The following is a 10,877-nucleotide window of genomic DNA, read 5'->3' on the forward strand; positions in this document are numbered from 1 at the left end:
TCAAAAGATTGGGATCATTCCCTGCATATTTTCAGACCACAATGCTCTAAAGCTAGAACTCAACCACAAAAGGAAGTTTGGAAAGAACCCAAATACATGGAGACTAAACAGCATCCTTCTAAAGAATGAATGGGTCAACCGGGAAATTAAAGAAGAATTGAAAAAAATCATGGAAACAAATGATAATGAAAATACAAAGGTTCAAAATCTGTGGACACAACAAAGGCAGTCCTGAGAGGAAAATATATAGTGGTACAAGCCTTTCTCAAGAAACAAGAAAGGTCTCAGGTACACAATCTAACCCTACACCTAAAGGAGCTGGAGAAAGAACAAGAAAGAAACCCTAAGCCCAGCAGGAGAAGAGAAATCATAAAGATCAGAGCAGAAATCAATGAAATAGAAACCAAAAAAACAATAGAACAAATCAACGAAAGTAGGAGCTGGTTCTTTGAAAGAATTAATAAAATTGATAAAGCCCTGGCCCGACTTATCAAAAAGAAAAGAGAAAGGACCCAAATAAATAAAATCATGAATGAAAGAGGAGAGATCACAACTAACACCAAAGAAATACAAACTATTATAAGAACATACTATGAGCAACTCTACGCCAACAAATTTGACAATCTGGAAGAAATGGATGCATTCCTAGAAACATGTAAACTACCACAACTGAATCAGGAAGAAGTAGAAAGCCTGAACAGACCCATAACCAGTAAGGAGATTGAAACAGTCATTAAAAATCTCCAAACAAACAAAAGCCCAGGCCCAGATGGCTTCCCGGGGGAATTCTACCAAACATTTCAAGAAGAACTAATTCCTATTCTCCTGAAACTGTTCCAAAAAATAGAAATGGAAGGAAAACTTCCAAACTCATTTTATGAGGCCAGCATCACCTTGATCCCCAAACCAGACAAGGATCCCATCAAAAAAGAGAGCTATAGACCAATATCCTTGATGAACACAGATGCGAAAATACTCAACAAAATACTAGCCAATAGGATTCAACAGTACAATAAAAGGATTATTCACCACGACCAAGTGGAATTTATTCCAGGGCTGCAAGGTTGGTTCAACATCCACAAATCAGTCAATGTGATACAACACATCAATAAAAGAAAGAACAAGAACCATATGATACTCTCAATAGATGCTGAAAAAGCTTTTGACAAAGTAGGGCATCCTTTCCTGATCAAAAGTCTTCAAAGTGTAGGGATAGAGGGCCCATACCTCAATATCATCAAAGCCATCTATGAAAAACCCACCGCAAATATCATTCTCAATGGAGAAAAACTGAAAGCTTTTCCGCTAAGGTCAGGAACACGGCAGGGATGTCCATTATCACCACTGCTATTCAACATAGTACTAGAGGTCCTAGCCTCAGCAATCATACAACAAAAGGAAATTGAAGGCATCCAAATCGGCAAAGAAGAAGTCAAATTATCACTCTTCGCAGATGATATGATACTATATGTGGAAAACCCAAAAGATTCTACTCCAAAACTGCTAGAACTTATACAGGAATTCAGTAAAGTGTCAGGATATAAAATCAATGCACAGAAATTAGTTGCATTTCTCTACACCAACAGCAAGACAGAAGAAAGGGAAATTAAGGAGTCAATCCCATTTACAATTGCACCCAAAACCATAAGATACCTAGGAATAAACCTAACCAAAGAGACACAGAATCTATACTCAGAAAACTATAAAGTACTCATGAAAGAAATTGAGGAAGACACAAAGAAATGGAAAAATGTTCCATGCTCCTGGATTGGAAGAATAAATATTGTGAAAATGTCTATGCTACCTAAAGCAATCTACACATTTAATGCAATTCCTATCAAAGTACCATCCATCTTTTTCAAAGAAATGGAACAAATAATTCTAAAATTTATATGGAACCAGAAAAGACCTCGAATAGCTAAAGGGATATTGAAAAAGAAAGCCAACGTTGGTGGCATCACAATCCCGGACTTCAAGCTCTATTACAAAGCTGTCATCATCAAGACAGCATGGTACTGGCACAAAAACAGACACATAGATCAATGGAACAGAATAGAGAGCCCAGAAATAGACCCTCAAATCTATGGTCAACTAATCTTCGACAAAGCAGGAAAGAATGTCCAATGGAAAAAAGACAGCCTTTTCAATAAATGGTGCTGGGAAAATTGGACAGCCACATGCAGAAAAATGAAATTGGACCATTTCCTTACACCACACACAAAAATAGACTCAAAATGGATGAAGGACCTCAATGTACGAAAGGAATCCATCAAAATCCTTGAGGAGAACACAGGCAGCAACCTCTTCGACCTCAGCCGCAGCAACATCTTCCTAGGAACAACGCCAAAGGCAAGGGAAGCAAGGGCAAAAATGAACTATTGGGATTTCATCAAGATCAAAAGCTTTTGCACAGCAAAGGAAACAGTTAACAAAATCAAAAGACAACTGACAGAATGGGAGAAGATATTTGCAAACGACATATCAGATAAAGGACTAGTGTCCAGAATCTATAAAGAACTTAGCAAACTCAACACCCAAAGAACAAATAATCCAATCAGGAAATGGGCAGAGGACATGAACAGACATTTCTGCAAAGAAGACATCCAGATGGCCAACAGACACATGAAGAAGTGCTCCATATCACTCGGCATCAGGGAAATACAAATCAAAACCACAATGAGATATCACCTCACACCAGTCAGAATGGCTAAAATTAACAAGTCAGGAAATGACAGATGCTGGCAAGGATGCGGAGAAAGGGGAAACTTCCTATACTGTTGGTGGGAATGCAAGCTGGTGCAGCCACTCTGGAAAACAGCATGGAGGTTCCTCAAAATGTTGAAAATAGAACTGCCCTATGACCCAGCAATTGCACTATTGGGTATTTACCCTAAGGATACAAACGTAGTGATCCAAAGGGACACATGCACCCGAATGTTTATAGTAGCAATGTCCACAATAGCCAAACTATGGAAAGAACCTAGATGTCCATCAACAGATGAATGGATCAAGAAGATGTGGTATATATACACAATGGAATACTATGCAGCCATCAAAAGAAATGAAATCTTGCCATTTGCGACAACATGGATGGAACTAGAGCGTATCATGTTTAGCGAAATAAGTCAAGCAGAGAAAGACAACTATCATATGATCTCCCTGATATGAGGAAGTATTGATGCAACATGGGGGCTTAAGTGGGTTGGAGAAGAATCAATGAAACAAGATGGGATTGGGAGGGAGACAAACCATAAGTGACTCTTAATCTCACAAAACAAACTGAGGGTTTCTGGGGGGAGGGGGTTTGGGAGAAGGGGGTGGGATTATGGACATTGTGGAGGGTATGTGCTTTGGTGAGTGCTGTGACGTGTGTAAACCTGGTGATTCACAGACCTGTACCCCTGGGGATAAAAATATATGTTTATAAAAAATAAAAAATTAAAAAAAAAAAGTAATGATCTGATTGTTTAACCTTCCTAAGTGGCTTCTCTCTTCTTGACCTATGATGGGCATAGCTATTAAAAGTAATTTCCCTATGTTAAGGAATTATCATTTTTTATTTACTAACTCCATATTTATTTGCATGTAGGGAAGGCTGACCCTGCAGCAATGATCTCAGTAAACATTTGAGATGGATTCAACTATCTTATCCAGAAAATAACATCCTGAAATCAGTTTAAGTCCCTAATTCTGTGACTTTTCAATAAGTTTCTGAATATCTTTGTGCCTTAATTTCCTCACTTACATCAAGAGGTATAATAATAGTTCTAATCTTTAGGATTGCTATGGGGTTTAAATGAGACAGCCTGTGTAATACATTTAACACAGTGCTGGTACACAGTGGACATTATTAAAAGTTAGCTATTATTAGTACTAGAAATTAGTAGAGTTGAAGAACTTTCTTTAAATAGACCAGATGCCAGATCTTCAGAAGAATATCCAGAACATGTTTTTGGCCACAGGCATTTAATTTAACTCTAAAAGTGAAAAAGCTGGCCAATTAGCTCTCTGAGATACTGGAAAATGGGGGTAGTCATTAATTGCTAGATATTTCCTCTTGTTTAAGGCAAGAAACAGAAAAACTAGAGCCAGTGATTCAAAATCATTAACCATGTATATAGCGCAACAAATATACTATATTTGGGAAATGAGTTTGTCACCCAAGGAAACCATTCTGCCTCTTCCCCTGGTGTTGTTACAAAGAAAGGAAAGACTGCTTCACTATTTGCTCTACCCTTTGTTCCCATCCTTCATCTGTGGGACCTGTACTCTGTGATCTGTACTTCAAACTCTCCAAATTCTTCCATGTTATATAGTCTAGGAGGCAACTGTTTATTCATGCTGAATAAAATAGAAAAAAATAGACTGATGACTGTACACATGTGAAGATCTTTTCTGAGCTCTGCAGTGTTTTGCTTAGTTTTAGTTGTAGTATTGTAAATGGTGCTTCATGTTTAGCTCCTGTTCTCTGTGACACTTGTATTCATTTCTCCCCTACAGGATAGTTGGTTACTTCCTATATCCTGTTTAGAAGTTTAGCACATCCTTTCTCAGTCTGCTGTCCTAGGGTGGTGTAGTGTGGTGGAAAGAGCATGGATGTTGGAGACTGGCAAACCTGGGCCCAACATCTGGTTCTAAATATGGACTGTGGCTGTGGGACTCTAAGTAAATAAAATAACTTCTTGAAGCAGCAATTTCCTATATGTGAGGTGGAGGTACTTCCTATACTTCATAAAACTGTTTTAGGAAATTAGATACCATGCGTGTGATGTATAATATAAATAATTGTTGCTCAACAAGTGCTAGTTTCCCCTCTTTCCTTTATTTGAGCAGTATTCTCCTGGTCTCTGACCCTTCTAGAGCCTACATAATCCAGGAGGATCTTTCTCATGTTCTTCCTGCCTTCCCCAGTAGATGAGTTAGAGATAAAAGAAGAATGAAAGAAAAAGAAAGAAAGAAAGAAAGAAAGAAAGAAAGAAAGAAAGAAAGAAAGAGTGACAACTGACAAACCCCATTCATTTCTTCCCCCTTGATAATTCTAGATGCCAGTGACATTATATGGGATATGACCAGTTTCCAGAATCCCATGCTCGCTACTATTCAAATAATTATAATTCTCGAGTGTGTAGCACGTGCAAATGTGAATCTAAACAGACGCAACACAACTATGTTACATGTGGAGGCTTTGTTCAAAAGAAAGGAAGTTATAGCCCTGCTGTCTAGTCACAAAGTAGCTGAAAACCAACACTCACACACTGAAGATGATAGAAGAACTTTTACAAAGCATCAGACAAATAAGGATAAATTACTTAATACAAATCCAACTGTACATTAGAGCTTTAAGGTATTTCGAGTAGGAGAGATTAGCATCGATTCAATGACATTTATTGAGCAGTTTTTATGGAGCTGGCACTGCTTAGAGCAGGAGATTAAAATAAAAATGAATAAGATATGGTCCATGCTCTCATGAAACTCTCTGTCTGATGAGAGAGGCAGACATATAACCAGATAAACACAGGGCACATTCAAAAGCACTTATACAATGCACAGAAGAAAATGGTCTTTGACTTCTGTTAAAAGGGCAGTAGTAGGATTTGTTTAGGCCATGGACTAGAAACTGAAAATCGTAGAGCAGTCAGGAACATGTAAAAGAAAAAAAAAAAAAACTTTTTGAACAAAACAATAATTCAGTGCAAGACATTTATTGCTTTTGGCGCTGTATTTGTATTAACTCATTAAATTCTCACTATTCTTATTCTACGTATTATTATTTCTATTTTTCTTTTTGAGGAGACTGATGCACAAAAAGATTGAGCAACTAGTCTAAGGTCATATCATCCCGAAGAGGCATAGGTCTCAAATCTAGGCAATCTGGGTCTGGTGCTGATGGCATTTGCCACACTTCATGATTTTCTATAAAAAGAGATAGCCACACAAGTGATATGATCAGTGATAACTTCATTCAGCCTTGGTGTTCAAGAGACAATAGGGAATGATGAAGACACCAACTAATTGTTGTTTTCAGAAATTATAATTAGGTAACCCTTTTTTTCCCCAGACGGAGTCAGAAATCAAGCTTCCTATTCCCCATTAACTATCCAAAATGTTAAATGCTGGCAAATAATTTAAAAATTAAGCCCTCTATGCACAAAACAAAACATGATCTTAAGCTGCAAATAGTTTGGGTGTCAACACATTGAGACCGAAGCACCACATTGGATTAGGTGGACAAAGAAAGTAAGAAGGAGAATTAAACGCAAAGGGATCACATTATGTAAAACCATGGAAAAGATCATGAATAATATAGGAATAGAATAGAGCACCAAGACTGGATGAGGCTGACAAGGCCTTGGTGCATGCAGTAAGGGAGTTTACATTTTACCCAGTTTACAAAGGGAAGCCAGTGAAGAATTTTCCTCTGGCATTATTTGAGACATCATTCCCTTCCATAATCAAGGAAAAGGTCTATGTCCTTTACTAGCTAAGGCACTAATGTAAAAACACTTTTAAGTCAAGGAATATCTTATTGTCTGTATTTCTAGAGTATGAGACAGTGTTGGATATATAAGAGATAGAAACACGTTTGATGAATGAATGAATGAATGAATGAATGAATGGATGATGGAATAGTGCTTTTCTGAGATTACGGAGTTCTGAGCTGGCTTTGGAACACAGCAAAGTTTCCAAACGTATCTCTTAGATATTTTGTCTGTTGATCTGAGGGGATGTTTTGGTTACTTTTTGGTATCTTTTGGGTTCAAGCAGATCATTTTTTTTCTCTCCAATTTATCAACAAATCCAACAAAACAATGTTTTTCAGAGTTGCTTGTTTGAGATAGCTATTGCTGTATAACAAAGCACTCCAACATTCAACACTTGAAACAACAACAATTGTTATTCATAAGTCAGCTTTGTCATTGCATTGATTTACACTGGGCTCAGCTTGTCTAGACTCATTCATGTACCTGTGGGCAGCTGGAATTCATCTGTCTCAGCACCAGATCTCCTAATTGCATTAGCTTTTGTGTTCTCACTATGTTCATATTTCTATTGCTGAAGGTATGGATGATAAATTAAGACCACCCATGCCAATTATTTCCTTAGGAGGTGGATCATTCATTCATTCATTCAACAAATAGTAGTTAAAGGACAATTCTGTGCCAGAAATTGTGCATGATATTAGGAATAAAGAGTCAAATAGAGATATTTGGATGGCTCATCCAGCTAAGCATCTGCCTTTGGCTCAGGTCATGCTCCCAAGGTCCTGGGATCAAGTCCCACATTGGGCTCCCTGCTTAGTGGAGAACCTGCTTCTCCCTTTCCCTCCCCTGTTTGTGCTCTTTCTCTCTGACAAATAAATAAATCTTAAAAAAGAGAGAGAGAGAGAGAGAATCAAGTAAGTTTCTAGATCTAGAGATCTAGAGAAGCCAGGGACTAGTAGGGGGAGACAAATGTACCATAGAAAAATCATTGTCCCAGAGTGTAACAGTAGAAGTGTAACAATAGAAGAGTTAAGAAGTGAAGAGGGAGGCATGATTACCTGTGTGAAGTAGGGGGTCAGTGGCAAAGCAAGGTAAGGAAAGGCTTCTTAGAGGAATAGATGACTGAACTCTTACTGAGATATGCAGTTATTTAGTACTTGTGCTGCCATGTAATATACCCTTAAGGTATTGATCTTTCATAGCTATAATATTGTTATTTGAATTATGGAAGTGATAACCTAGCACACTTTCCTCTGCTAGCCATTTGTCAGGACCTGGCAGTACAGAGCCGTGCTTAAGAGTGCAGACCTTGGACCTACACTGATTGGATTTGAATCATAGCTCCACTGTTGATTAACTGTGCTTTGGTTTTCTCTTCTGTAAAATGGGGATGGCAGTGTGAAGATTGAATGCATTAATACCTCTAAGCATAGAGCCTAGCACATATTATGTGCCCATTCATTGTTGTTTTTAAGGATTTTTTTCCAAGCCTTTTTTTTTTTTTTCCTTTCCTTTCTTATGAAGTGGAGATAAACCAACAGACACATGAAAAAATGCTCAGCATCAACTAACCATCAGAGAAATGCAAACCCAAACCACAATGAGAGATCACCTCAAACCAGTCAGAATAATTAGTATCAAAAGTAAAAGGAAATAATAACAAATTCTGGCAAGGATGTGGAGAGAAGGGAGCCCTTGTACACTGTTGGTAGGAATGCAAAATGGTGCAGCCAATCTGGGAAACAGTATGGAGGTTCCTCAAAAAAACTGAAAGTAGAAATACCATGTGACCCAATAATTCCCCTTCTGAATAGTTACCTGAAGAAAATGAAAACACTAATTCAAAAAGGTATATGCACTGTTACATTTATTGCAACATTATTTATGATAGCCAAGATATGGAAGCAACCTGTGCTGTCAATAAATGGATGGGTAGAGAAGAGGTGACATATACACATAATGTATTCTCAGCCATAAAAAGAATGAAATCTTGCCATCATGACAACATCAATAGACCTAGAAGGTACCATGCTAAGTGAACTAAGTCAGACAGAAAGACAAATGCCATATTACTTCACTTACATATAGAATCTAAAAACCAAACCAAAGCAAACAGCAGCAAAGACTCATAAGCGTAGAGAATAAACGGGTGGTAGCCAGAGGCAGAGCCAGGTGGGGAATAGGTAAAGTAAGTGAAAGGGATTAAGAAGTACATATTTCTACTTATAAAACAAAAAAGTCACAGGAATGAAAAGTACAGCAGGGAGAGGATTGTCAATGATACTGTAATAACTTTGTATGATGACAGATGGTAGCTATACCTATTATGGTGAGCATTTCATAATGTATATAATTATTGAATCACTATGTTGTAAACCTAAAACTAGTATATATGTCAAGTGTAATTTTTAAAAATGTGGAGATAAAATCCCACTTGATAGGTGAATGTGAAGATTTTATTAAATATATGGAAGTCACTTTGAATAGTGCCTAGCATCTCATAAGTACATTCCAAGGGCATATTATTATTATTATTCTGTTTATTTGAAGAATTGAAAGCATCTATTATCAGTTTCTAGATGTTCAGAACATATTATATCATATTATACAGTCTTCTCTTTCACTAAGCAGAGACCACAATTTACTTAGGATTTCCATTTAAAAGCATGGCAGGTTGGTGGGAGAGTCAAGATTTCCTGAGAAAACCTCCAAAGCACTATTTGAGTGGTCGGGGCTTTGCATCATCCTGATGTTGCAGCGCATTAGGAAAATGGGTCCTCAGGGTAAACCTCTTCCCACAGATATGCACACCCATCTTCCTTGGTGATGGGTGTGTCACATGACAGCCCCCACTATATTTTCTTGAAACACTTATCTTTTGATTATATGCAGGGAAGCAGCAGATCCCCAGACTGTAGTGTTTACTGTCTCCAACAGTTATTAGCTATTGCTTAGAAGGATGCTAACAAAAGTAATCAATAGCACACAGAAAGATGAACCACTGAAAAGAATATAATGAGATAGTAGAAGTCACCTCAGATATATTGTAGTTGCATAATTATTGAATCTTCTGGCTAAATTTTAAGTTAGTTAAGCAATAGATGGAGTATTTTCAAAGGATATTTGGCACATAGGAAAAATTGAGTAACTCTTAAGTGAATGGATGAAAGAATGACAAGGTTATGAAAATGCTTATAACATTGATTACATGCTATCAGAGAAAACCATTTAAAAGCTATACTTTGATTATTCTACTAAGAATGAAGAGATTTTTCAGCACTGTGGCATATCTGTCAGAATTATTTCCCTGAATAGTTAATGAATTTTACAATGCTGGTGGCCTGAATGGAATTTGTAATTTGAGGACCACAGATATAGAACAAAGGGGAGCAGGCTGAAATCTATTCCTGAATTAAGAGAGCAATTTGAGTATTAAGTATTCAAGGTCTAATAGAATTGAAGTGCCAATCTATGGCAAAGCCTTGCAGAGTCATTTTTCACTGTGTTGCCTCACTATAAGGCCTTATTTGATTATAAAGCTCTATAGTGGAAAAGATACTAGATGTGAAGTGAAACAGACTCTTAACTATAGAGAACAAACTGATGGTGGCTAGAGGGGTGGTGAGGGGGATGGGTGAAATAGGTGATGGGGATTAATGAATTCACTTGTGATGAACATCTGGTGTTGTATGGACTTGCTGAATCACTATATTGTACACTTGAAACTATTGTTACAATGTATGTTAACTAACTGGGATTAAAGTAAAAACTTAAAGAAAAAGAAATAGACCTAGATTCATAGCCAGCACATATGAGGGATGCCATTCACATAGACTACAATATGCGCAGTCCCTCATAGAGTCATGTAAAATTGTGGTCCTGCTCAGATTCAAACCCTTGTTCTGCTACCTACCAGCTTGTGTGATGTGAAGCAAATCAGTTAACCTTTCTGAATGTAGTTTCCTCTACTAAAAGTAAGATAACACAGTAATAGTACAATATCTAACCTTGTATTGGTGATTTTTCTACATTACTACTTGTTAATAATTATAGGAAAGCATTGACTCTGGGTCTGTATTAGAGTAAGCAATTTTCCATCTGATATTTTGCCTCACTAAGAGGAAGCTTTATATACCATGATGTTTAAGACATCGATTCAGCTCAGACCTCCTCGTTCTGCCACCAGCTATGCAACTTTGAGTTAAATAGCTGTGCATTACTTCAGTGTCTTCTGTAAAATGTGGTAATAGTAATATCTCCCTCACTGGGGTGTTTCGAGGATTAAATGAGTTAACATTTGTAAAATATATGGAACAATATCTCCCTTTCTACCTCCCTCCTTCCTTCCCTCCCTCCCTCTCCCTCTCTCTCTCCTTCCTTTCCCCTTCCTTTTTG

Source organism: Mustela nigripes, chromosome 1, assembly GCF_022355385.1.
Source record: "Mustela nigripes isolate SB6536 chromosome 1, MUSNIG.SB6536, whole genome shotgun sequence".
Lineage (NCBI taxonomy): Eukaryota > Metazoa > Chordata > Mammalia > Carnivora > Mustelidae > Mustela > Mustela nigripes.